At 34.8% G+C, this 13,260-nt stretch overlaps 1 long non-coding RNA gene across 1 annotated transcript in view; it reads right to left on the bottom strand.

Moving 5' to 3' along the window:
* Window positions 1-13,260, bottom strand: part of LOC105853228 — a 107,119-nt gene that overhangs the window by 89,906 nt on the left and 3,953 nt on the right. Inside the window, exon 2 of the long non-coding RNA XR_001145070.1 lies at window positions 11,940-12,057. This is a non-coding gene — a long non-coding RNA (uncharacterized LOC105853228). The remainder of the gene's footprint in view (window positions 1-11,939; window positions 12,058-13,260) is intronic.

Here is a 13,260-nt window from a genome sequence, read left to right as displayed (position 1 = left end):
CTATCCCTATATGCCTCCTTCCTAGAAGGTAGATGGCAGTATTTTGGTCCCTTGTATAAAAGTGTCACCTTGGATAGTACATATAAAGTCCTCTAAAGATCTGAAATTCCCACTTTTCAGTATATTGTTAGCCAAGTAAAAGGCTATATATTCCTTGGTAAATAACTTGGGAAATATTATTGCTTACAATCATCATGATATAATTGCCTTGTGAAAAGGAACAATTCCCCTTAAGGTTATGCATTCTGAAAACCTGGAAAATGACAAAGGATCATGACTTCCCATAAAGATGGCTGATGCTACCATATATACATACCCTTGATTCACATGACTATAGACACACAACATCAGATAGGTATCTACATATCATCTACCTAAGGAGCTCAAGTCCACTACAGTGTTTCTCCTACGACCAGTCTCAGACTATAAAATACTGTCACTGAGCTTCTAAATATTGCTAGTATTCCCTTCTTAAATAGATTATACTCAGGTCCAAAATAAACATGGTGATTAGGTAGGTTTAGATAGTAAAGCTTTCTAAAATACCCACTTTTCTGAACCTTCAGTCACTTCTACTAATTGGGCACAGAAGTGTGACATTTCTACCACATTAAATGTAAGTCATTATTATAATAAATAAAAAAAACAAGCAACTATAAGTCAGAGGCATTCTGCAGGAGAGGGAGAAGGAGAAAGATCAAAAGAGTGGAGGGAAGAGCAAAAGGGACTATGGTGATGGTGCATAGGTAAACTGATGATAAGAATTTTATGATTATACCTGAGAGAAGAAAGTATGTATTATATAAAAATGAAGAATGATATAATATCTATATCTCTCTTTCTATATATATGTATAATAAATACAATTTTAAAATAAATTTAAGTCATTAATTTTAAAGCTTCCAAAATGCTTCTGAGCAGTGTATTAGAACCATTTCCAGGATGAATCACAAGTGGATGCTCAGATATTTGACGTTTTCTCCTTTATTTGGCTATATACTCTATCCCACCACTCTGTCAAAACCTTCACAACACAATCTCAGTACACTAGTTATTGGTGTACTTAGTCATTCCTGAAACTCTAGAAGGAGGGTTACCAATCTCTCTCTTAGCAGAGTTAGTATTTAGTTGCTGGTTATGTGATCAAATGGAGAATGAGGTAGATTCAGAGGTGTTAGCAATGTTTTGTATGGTTCCTATATCATTTGAAGTACCCATATAGTCTTAAGAGGTATATCTTTCAACAAAGAGAACTAGACCATTTGTATAAGCCTAGAGATTTGAGGAAAACTCAGGAGAGAATGGTTAACAGACAGACAGACAGGCGAGCGTGCACGCGCGCGCACACACACACACACCCCTATATCACCTTATCCTAAGTTTAAGGGTAACTATTTTATCCTTCAGGGCTATGGCCTTGGAATAAAAACTTGCTTAGCTGAAGCATAAGATTTCTTTTGAGTTATGTGGCTGCTATAATTAAGTCCTACCTGGTCTTCAGTTCTATCTGCTCTCTACCTGCAGGGGCTGAAGGTCTCTTTAAAATCTGCCAAAGAGGCTCTCTGCTGCTCATTCTTGGCTTTAAATTGGTGATTGATCACCCTGGACCTGTTATTTCACCTCTTCAAAGTACAATGGCATTCAAAAATAGTCTTTCAACTCCACAGATTTTATAATTTATGTTTCTCTTGTACCTTTTAAGCACCAGAGATAATGCACAGCCCAGTGTATCTTCTGCCCATATCCTATCTATGTTGACCTCAGCCACAGCCCTAGCAATTGTACTGTGGCTGCGTGCCAAAGTCATGCAACTCCACATACCAGCAGTGATGAAGTCATTGCTGCAATCTAGCCATCAAGTTTTTAAGACTCGGATCTCACCTTGGTACCTGCTTCCCAAAGCTACTTTTGGTAACATTTTTGGCATCATGTCCCTAGAAACAGAGTTTAGCCTGATTTCAGGATTTCAGGTGCTGCATATATTAAAAAATATAAAGAAGAGTAAGAACATAAGAGAGAAGAAACTAACAAATTACGTGATGTCTGTGATGTCAGGTAATGTCTAGTCATGGCTTGATCCATGGAAACATCTGGAAGTCTGGAGTTTGGCTACAGTGTTATCCCCTAGCCCCTTTTGACACAAGAAATTAGATTTCTTTCTTTTTTTTTTTCTTTTAAACTATAAAGTTTTTATTTATTTATTTATTTTTGGACGTTATTTTTCTATATCCCTATTTCTGTCACACATAGTCTATGTTCCAACCCTGAAGTGGGGAAAGGATTGTCAGAGTCTCCCTGCTTAGACTGCTCCCATTAAGCAAAGGTAATTCTCAGAGTGATGGAGTAGCGAATATAGTGGGGTAAAAGGTAGGGTTTTTTTGGGAGTTGTGACATATTTGCACAATGTTTTCTGCAGCTGGGACTGGGTGCAGCAATCCAAGAAAAGGAACCTAGGCAGGTACCATAGATTTTACTAGCTAGAAAAATTACCAGGGCATGAAGAAACCTTTATGTTCTTTACCCTGGATAGAGATTTTGGTTTATATTTTATTAAATCATCAGAGATTTGTTTGAGTATTGGAAAGGGTATAATATATACAAGTGTCTACACAGTCAAAGATCTATGAAAAAATAGCACAGGATCATAAAGAGGAATCAGAATCCCTATGTGGACAAATCAATAAGTTGAAAGAAAAATTAGAATTAGAAGTTGGGACGTCATAGCACTAAACTGTAGAGGATAAGCAGGTCAATTTCATTTCATATTCTGAACAACTCCCACCTCTGGAGTGTCTGCAACACAATAGGAACTTAAGCTTTATCTAAACAAAGGTAAGGAACTTATACAGTAAGTTTAGAAAGTTAGTTCTTAAAAACTTAATTATAATTAATCTTCCTATAATGGTATTTGTCCTAAATGAGAGATAAAGAGCTTAATTCATCTTTAATATATAAAAGAAAAGAAGACCTTCCAAAATCACAGTTCTACTCATAAGGTAACAAACAACTCAATCTTATATACACAAAACAAAAGTCAGGGAAATATGTCACTAATAAATTGCAACTTTTGTGCATATTTACTTTCCTGCCTGTATCATAATCATACAGCTTTTTGTCCCACTCATATCAGTCCAGTATTTGGTAGTCCTTTGGGAAAATCAAAAAGTCAAAGCCATCCACTGGCAAAATCTTACAAGCCAGTCTTCTTCAACAAAGACATTTGGGTAAATAAAAAGGAAGAGAAGTATTTGCAACAACTTTGCTAACTTCAGGCCATACAAATTCAAAAAGAAAGACATAATGACTAGGTAAAACTGAATTATTCCAACATGCTAATCACAGTTCTCTTGACTTCCTTGGAAACTGCATCTTGGAACTGTTTTAGACAGAACAAAGGATATACTGAAGAAATTGAAGAAAATGTCAGCTATATTGTTATAGCAACTATTATCATTTAATTATCTCTTGCTTTAGGAGGATAGGTACTTTTTTGTTGTCCATAACTGAGTGTTCTATGTCGACTATATTGTATAGACACCGTTAGCACTCAATAAATACTTACTAAAGGAAGAAATCTATTATTTCTTCTCCATTTCTCCATGTAAAATGCCAGTATCCCTGTTAAACTCGGATTAATGAATTTCTGCAATAGTTTCCAAACTTATGTCCATAATTCTCCTATCTTATCTATCTTATTTACATGTTAACCAACACATTGCTTTCAAATAAAATTATTACCCTCCCTTCCTTTCCACCAAATATATATTCCTTGGCAATCTCATTCAGTAACTACTATACATGTACTGATGTACCTCCATATGTATATATATATATATATATATATATATATATGTGTGTGTGTGTGTGTGTGTGTGTGTATGTACCTCCATATATATATGTATATATATATGTACCTCCATATATATATGTATATATATATGTATATATGTATATATGTATATATATATGTATATATATGTATATATGTATATATAGCTGTATATTAGTAGCTTTCTTGAAGACAAATACTGCATTTACTTACACAAACATGTAAGAATGAAAACCACACGCTATATATAATGGTTTCCTCCATATTTCTTCTTATTAAGTCATCATTAGTTTACAATGCTGTGATTTAGAAATATACAATCATTCCCTTCAGGTGTGTATGTTACTACATCACATCCACTATATGAAGACACCTATAGTCCCCCATCATAGACCACTGTAGCCATATCCCCCCACCAGGACTCTGTTTTCCCCCACAACATTCTGGTAGACTCAATTCTATAATTAGAATTCCAAGGTTTATTACTGGTTTGGTTTATCGAACCCTTTGTTTCTCTATATTGCACATATAAGTGACATCACCCAGTATTTATCTTTCTTCTTTTGACCTATTTCACTAGCATTATTCCCTTTATGACAAGATTTTTTCTTTTTTATTGCTGAGTAATAAGTAGTAGTCCTTTGTGTGTGTGTGTGTGTGTGTGTGTGTGTGTGTGATATTTTCTTTTTTTTTTAAGGTTGTTTTATTTATGTATATAGAACTGGGATAAGGCAAGATGTGCAGGAGGTGAGAGGATTCACCAGAGATAGAGTAGGGAACAGAACAGGCAGATGTACTGAAATATACTGCTGAGGGGAGCAGGACCCATACCATGTGGGTCATCTCCCTGGCTGGGGATAGAACTCATGCAGCAGTGGTTGTGCCAGCTTTATAGTACTGTACTTTAACCCACTGTGCCACAAGAGAGGTCCCATATCACAGTTTCTTAAACCACTCATGTGCCTTGGGCACTAAGATTGTTTCCATTTAACACAGGCAAGATGCCACAAAATAGGCTTCAGTGATAACTTTGTGGCTTTGTCTCCAACAGCAGCCAAAACAAAATGAGTATAAATTATTTGGACTAAATAAAACTGAGAAGCTTTGGCACAGCAAAAGAAAATAATGCTAAAACAAAAGATCATGCTACTGAATGGTAGTAAATAGCTGTGAAACATACTTCTGATAAGGGGCTCAAATCTAAGATCTACAATGAACTATAAAGAACAACTCAACAAAAAGAAAACAAATAAACTAATCAAGACATAGGCAAAAGAGCTAAGCAGACACTTCTCCAAGGATGACACAAATAGATACTAAATATGCAAATGAAATGATGCACATCATCAGTTATCCTCAGGGAAATGCAAGTTAAACACAAATGGAATACCATCTCACACTAGCAAGAGTGACCCATATCACAAAGACAAGAAACAAGTGTTGGTAAAGTTGTGGAGAATAAGGAACCCTCATACCAGGGTAGTGGGAAGGTAGATTGGTCCAATCCTAATGAAAAATAGTACTTCTCAGAACATTAAAAAAAATATTTAATGTACCACCCAGCAATTATACTCCTATATATCTATGCAAATATTACAAAAACACTAATTTGAAAGGAGATATGCACTCATGTTCATTACACCAATATTTACTATAGCTGTATATAAATTATATATTAATACAGACTTGAAAATCACACGTGGGCACCTAGAGATATAGACAATAATGAATTAAAGAGTAGTCAACATGTTACAGTTGCAAACTTGAAGCATATACGTGAAATTTGCTAAATTTGCATCAATGGTTATACTATTTGATCTATAATAATAACACAATGACAATAGTATAACATATCTCCCATATTTCTATTTGCCCAAGTGTTAGTTTGAACCCTATGTATTCTAATTTCCTATTGCTAAAACATAGATAATGATTCTACATCCTATTATAATTATTAAATATTTTGCTGTCTTCCTTTCTTAATATAAATATTCTATAGACAGATACGGTTACTGTTAAATTCATAATTCATTAACTTCACCACACCACCAAATTTTTCCTTTATTTTTTATAACATTCATCATTGTTATGGGACAAATTTTATTCCCTGAAAAATCATATGCCAAAACCTTAATCTCTACTGTGAATGAATTTGGAGACAGGAACTTCAAAGAGGTAATTAGGGGTTAAATGAGGTCATTAGAAGGGGTGCTAATCCAATAGGACTGGTACACTTATAAGACGGAGGAAGAGACACTAGGGTAGCCAGAAGCACAGAGTCCAAGTTCTTTATCTTTTGCCTCCAGTCTTTATTCCCTTTATTCTGAATTCACACTGCTAAATCATCATTCTATAAGAGAATGGTGATTGAGTCACTTCCCTCTCATAACCTCTAATCTCCATGAACTATAAAACAAAGCACAAATGTCTTATTTTAGCATAAGCAGTCCTTTAGAACTATACAGTTTATACTCCATTGTTGTTTCTCCAGACTGCAGTTACATGCCTACCTTGGACTAAAGCATTTGCTTATTTCTCTCTTGACTCAGTGAAGTGTTTACAACATCTGTGGGTAGAATAATCTCTTCCCTTTTCTATGTTTCTGCTTTTTGTCTTATTTATGCCTTTGCTGTAAATTCAGAAAATGCAGTCAATATATACACATGACTATCTTATTAAATTATGAATTTTTTTAAAGATTGGCCCTCCCTGGTGGCACAGCGGGTTAAAGCACTGTACTGAAAAGCTAAAGCCACTTCCACATGAGTTTGATTCCCGCCTGCCCCAGAGGTGACCACATAGCGTGGCAGACCTCTCCTGACCCACCCGCTGCTCCCCTCTACACTGTACTTCATCAGTTGTCCTGTTCTGCTCCTCACTCTGTCTCTGGTGAAACCTCTCACCACCCCTGCACCTCTGACTTGTACCCCAGTTCTGTATGAATAGTAAAAAAAAAAAAAAGATTTTGTGTCTATACCCATACTATGTGTATAGTTAATTATTTATAAATGAAAGCATCTACTAATATATAACTATATTATATGACTGTATCATATTCAGGATGATTGAAAATCTTAAAAATAAAATAAAATGGAAGGTCTGTGTTATTTTCTGCATCTCAACGGATATGCTCCTGTACCATTTGTAAGGTAAGCCCTTCTTTGGAATCCACTAAGATAGTCATTATTCCCATTACACTATAACAAAGAGTTATTAACAACCTGTACTAGATCTGCTTTAGTCATCTAACCCTGTTAAGAAATTAATATTCAGCACAGTTTATTTCCTAGATAATGAAATTTTAATCCATTATAGGTAAGAAAGGAATCTGGCCAGCTGCCAAGTCGTTCATTAAATGTCTACCACATGTCAAATACAGTGACATATTCTTTGTGTCTATAATCTCATTTAATTTAAGAGAAATTCTGTGAAGAGTATATTTTTCCCATCCTACAGGTAAAAAAAAAAAAAGATTTTCAGAAGATCAAAATTTTCATGATAATCACAGTCTAGACTCAGAATTTGAATCATATTTATCTATCCTTTAAGCATATGTTCTTCCTAATATGCCCAGTAAAGCATCCATTGAAAATTTTTAAGATTTTTTTAATATAAAAATTAATGTTAAAATAAGCAATTTTTTTTCTCTTGTTGAATTCACAGTCTGAATTCTTCTCAACACTTCCCCTCTGCCTGTACTGTAGCAGTCCACACAGGCCTGGGTATTAAAAAAGGACTACACACACTTATACCCAACAGTATAAAAGTATTCTGATCTTTTCACTAACAGAAGATCATGTTGTCAACTCACCTTTACATTATATGTTCATAAAATTATTCAGTTCACCTTCAGAATATATGTTCTTAAAATCATTCTCTTAAATCTCAAAATTGTCCTGTATTTTCCTAACTTCTTATCTTTTATATATTGTTGATGCTATATTTCAAATACCAATTAGACAATTCCAGAGAATTATATATTTAGATTTTAACTTAAAACACTTTGTTTTTTAATTAGTAGTTGGAAGGGGCTATTGTCCTTTTCTAGAACCACCTCCCCAACCCCCCCCCCCAACTTTTACCTGAATACACATATACAACTTCCTCACTGTGTCCATAGGAATTAAATGGATTAAAAACAAAATCCTCTTCTCCTTCCATCAGGTAAAACAAAGTGTGAGCCATATGGAAGAAGGACACAATGGGGTGGCATACTGAAAGAACTTCAGGTCCTGACTCTGTGAGATGTCATACTAGCCCTGGACTAATTCCTCAACTTAGTGAAAGAATAAATCTAACTGTGCTTACACCTCCCATTAGGAGTTTCTTATCTCCAAATTTTTTGTTGTTGTCCCTCAATGTACTGGAAGAGGTAGATGCTGATTTTTAAAAAAAGATTTCTTCATTTATTTATGCATAGAAGATGTGGAATATAGGCCAAAGGTGTTGGGGGGGGGGGCAAGAAGGTTCACCAAGGGCAGAGTAGGGAGCAGAGCAGGCACATTTACTGGAATAAGCTGCTGAGGGGAGCAGGAACAGGTAAGACAGGGAGAAGTCTGCTGCACCACATGTGGGTTAGTTCACTGTCTGGAGACTGAACTCAGGCCTCAGAAGTGATAGTACAGAGACTTAACCCAGCCCAGAAGCTGATTTATTTTTTTAAGGATTTATTTATTTATGCATACAGAACTGGGGTACAAGCCAGAGGTACAGGGGAAATGAGAAGATTCACCAGAGACAGAGTAGGGAGCAGAACAAGCCAACTGATGAAGTGGCATTGCTGAGGGGAGCAGTTGGGTCAGGAGAAGGCTGCCATGCCATAGGGATCCCCCTGGGAAGGGAAGGTATCATGCTGAAGTGGCTTTAACTTCTTAGTGCTGTGCTTCAACCCACTGCACCACCAGGGAGAGCCCCAGAAGCTGATTTTTAAATTGAGGAACAGTTTTCTTAGAAATCAAGTTCATAGCAGGTAAAGGTTAAATAGATTATTTTTAACTTTATAAAAGGGAGATAAATGAGTAACTCTATCCACAAATGTATTCCAAATTTGCTTATTAAAGAAATTGGTATAAAAATGTCAGATTTTGTCATGAGTTGCTATGTACAGATAAATAAGATATAGTTTCTGTTTTTAGGCATATTATTCTTTAGTTGAAAAAATTCATATATTATTTAGAATTCATTCAGTCATTCAGTCACTTTTTCACTCATTCAAATTGCACTAAGGACACTGTGCTATGGGAATACAGGGCGATATTGGCCTAATTCAATATAGTAAGTGAAAAGGATCTTCTTTTAGGATACTGTTCCAAGACTGAATTTTGGAATGTGAGAACTAATTAGTCATGAAAAAATGTTGGACAGACACAAAGAAAGAGCATTTGGGAGAAGAATCATGACCACTTGCATTCCTGTGTGGCTTTCTCTTGTTGGTCGCTATCAATGTGTTTAGAAGCAAAACAGTCTGAAATGAAACTAATAAAGACTATGAATTATTTAATTTGCCATGTCATAGAACCTGATTTTAACCATTGAAAGCTTTTATTTGGATAGCTAAAAGTTCATAATTGATGATTCAACTAAAATGAACCAAAAGCATTACCTGGAAGATTATCACAGATTATCAAGGTTAAGGAATAAATGGGCACAAAAATAAAGGTAAGAACAGACGTCTACTTAAAGATGCATGGTTGTGCAAAAGGGCAGATGAAGCTGACAATGGAGGGAGAATACTCTGCGGGATAATCAGCATAAGACCTAAAATTTCTCTGTTAGGGCAGTGAAAACTACTTGTGACATTCAATCTTTGATTGAAATAAATTTGGTATTCTCATCAGAGGATGGAATCTGTAACACAATTTAGATTTGTTGTTAAGAATATGTTTTAGGGCCCTCCCTGGTGGCGCAGCGGGTTAAAGCACAGCACTGAGAATCTGAAGCCACTTCCGCATGAGTTCGATTCCCGCCTGCCGCCTGCCCCGGAGGAGACCACATGGCGAGCCAGACCTCTCCTGACCCGCCCGCTGCTCCCCTCAGCAGTGTACTTCGTCAATCTGCCTGTTCTGCTCCCCACTCTGTCTCTGGTGAAGCCTCTCACCGCCCCTGAGCCTCTGGCCTGTACCCCAGTTCTGTATGAATAAATAAATAAATCTTTAAAAAAAAAAAAAAAAAGAATATGTTTTAGGCAGAACATCCAACTACACCTTTTCTTTCTCTGCGATTTTGCTTATTGGTCTGTCTTGGTATTATAAGGACTCTCTTCTATACTCCAGACATACCTCAAGAATGGTGCTACCAGAATATAGTAATAATCCAGAAGGCTACTGACATTAGTAAGACCTGGCTTGATCATTCATCGTCGAGCTGTGTTCATGTAATATGTGTACAGCAACAGGGAACTTTGATATTTAAGAGACAACTAAATCTGAATGGTTGCTGCTTCTTCGACTCCTTTTCTCCTTTAACTCTCAAAAGTTGTCATTTAATTGTGACCTATATGAGAAAACCAGCTTACTACCTGTTTTGTATGCCTGTGGTTAAGAAAATGTTTTTACATTTTAAAGGACTAGAATGACAGAGATAAAAATATGCCACAGAGATTTATGTGACCCACAAAGCCTGTAGTATTTATTGTCTGGTCATGTGCAAAAAAAATCTAACAAGTGCCATAGAAAATGGTATGGAACAATCTACTACTTCTTCCTTCAGCTTTTTTCTTTCACAATCTCTGTCCTTCACTTCTAAGAGGGCTTACTCAATAGCCTCTAAGACGTATCTCCATGTCTAATACCTGTCATTTTACAGGCTACCTCAATTCTTATCTTTCCTGTATTACTTGCATTCTTTTTCTCCTATTAGCTCCTGAAATTCTAACATAGAGGAAGATTACTTATTACCTGACCAATAAGAAAGTGTCAAACATGTCATCTTCCAGAATTCATTTTAATTTTTTGCTGTTTCTTCAGATCAAAATATTCAACAAGTGGAAGAAAACTAAAAAAAAAATCTTCCCCTTACTGTAACCCCCCCAACCTACTTCTCTTCCCTGATTTTACTCTTTTTATCTTTGACTCTCATGGTCTCAATTAGCTCTTGTTCACTCACTAGTTACCCATTAGCTCACCTCCAGGTAATTGAAACAAACCTCAATATTTATCCACTTGATTATTTTTGTCTATTATGTCAAATGTAGTCACATACATCTAAGATATTTTTAGGTTATATTTCACATTTAAAAGATGAATTTAAGCTACAAAAAAGTGAACTGGATATTTTCCAATATAGTTTTTCTGCTCTTTTTCCAAATAGCATTGCCAATGACAGACATAGGGAAGAGCTATCACAATAGTTCCCCACTTCTCTCATTATATCCATGAAAATAATGACAAGCACTTAACCTTTTCCTCATTTCATATCACTAGACCCATATAACAACCCAATATAGCTTATAGATCTATGAGGAGCTAAGTATGGACATAACAAGTTCTTCAATTCTCTCCAATATTATCACTGAATCATATTCACATTCCAAATACTTTCTTTTAAAAATTCAGTGTATCAACTTTAACATTATAAAATATATTTATACTCAAAAGTAATGTGCTCTTTTCTCAGACCTCTCAATGATTTATAAATGAGAGAACTATATGATCCTAAAAAATCCAAGAAAATTTCAGAATGCATAAGTATTATGAAAAAAGCTTGCTGTGCTATGTTCTAGCACCCAATTAATAAAGTAGAGTTCTCTCATTATTGATGTAATATGAAATCTATTTTAGTTATGCAAGAACAGGGACTTCAAGCCTGAATGACAACAACATATCTATGTAATGAGTATACTTATACACAGTAAATTTAAATGCGTTATTTTTTTTTTTTTACTGGTATCTTTATAGACTAAATCAAACCCTAAGGATGTAATCAAATTAAAAGGATTAGTGCTCATTAATAAAATTGCAGCAATATTTCATCAAAAGTTTACTAAGTCTCTTTGCAAAACTAATAGATAAAAGCAGGCAGTGCATAAAAGTGTTTGTCGGCTGCATTAAAACATGACGAAAATAATATTTCTTAACATTGCCAAAGAACTATCTATTTCTGAAGATCATACCAGTTCCCATTGCATAGGCCAGTAAGGGTCATTAAACACCAATGGGTCTCTGAGTCCTTCTTCAGAGTCAATGACATTGTAGACTTCACTCGGGATCTCATTTTCCTCCACACAAGGTCTGCAGGGCAAAGAAGGCAAATGAACTATGAAAAACATAATCACTGCTTTTACTGTTGCTTTTTTTGTCATAAAAATTCCATTTATTTAAATTCCATTAAAAAGCACATTTGGCTGCCAAGAGCATAAATATACACTTTTATTATACTTAGCATTTTTCATTTTCAAAAAAAAAGTTCTGACATTTGTTTAGATAAAAAATGCTAAAATATTTTCAAACTACCTGTTTCAGCTAACTACTTTCTATGTGTTTGTTATATACAATAAATGCTGGAAAAACAAGTGATTTGGAATGCAATTCAAAACTATCTATTTCCATTAAAAGTTACCAGCTTACACTTATCATCATCCTTACTAAGTCATTTGCCTGCTGCTATGACTATTCCCAAAACACATCTCTTAAGAGAGTGATTTAAATTATTTGAGCTATAGCAGAAAACATTTAAGTATCACATCTTTTTTAATTGTTCTGATATATTTAATAAATCATTAGTAGAGCAAATAACAGTGCTGCAAATTATGGAAGGATTTTTAATACAGTGTTCTCCTAAAAGAAAAAAAACCCTGCAAATTATTTACATATAACTATGAACCTTGGAGAATTAACAAAGCCAAATATTGGGGAAAATAACCAAATGATGACATCGGCAACACCTCTGCTTTAAAAATAAATATAAATTTAGTAAAATGACAGGTATAATATTATCAAAATTTAATGTAATTCTTATTTGTACATATGTACAATAGTAAACTAAGATTATATTAAGAATGGGAACTATGTCTAACATTTAGTTCTAGACCTGTGTACATGGATCATGGATCGCTGGGGAATTATTTGCTGATTTGCTTCCACTCTGTCAAGTGGAACGACCAGGTAACAGTATTGATATAAGAGGGTAGGTCCTGGCATATTTTTTACAGTATCATTATAAAAATGAAAGTTGCAAATTTACATGTCCATCAATAGAAAATGGCTAAAAAATAATGTAATAGCCTCACAATGAAATAATATTAAACAGTTAAAACAAAGTTAATCTACAGGTGTCAACTGCAGCCATTCGATCAATCTCAAAATCTCTAAGGAGTAGGCAGAGGCCTACAGTATCATGTATATAAAGTTTATATATTGTTAACATTGCAAAACAATTCATATACTGTATTTAAATTATATATATACATACATATATATACACATATATATATA

This window comes from Condylura cristata, unplaced genomic scaffold (genome assembly GCF_000260355.1).
Source record: "Condylura cristata isolate star-nosed mole 26May11 unplaced genomic scaffold, ConCri1.0 scaffold00001, whole genome shotgun sequence".
NCBI classification, from domain to species: Eukaryota; Metazoa; Chordata; class Mammalia; order Eulipotyphla; family Talpidae; genus Condylura; species Condylura cristata.
This window is presented reverse-complemented; position numbering and strand designations above follow the sequence as displayed.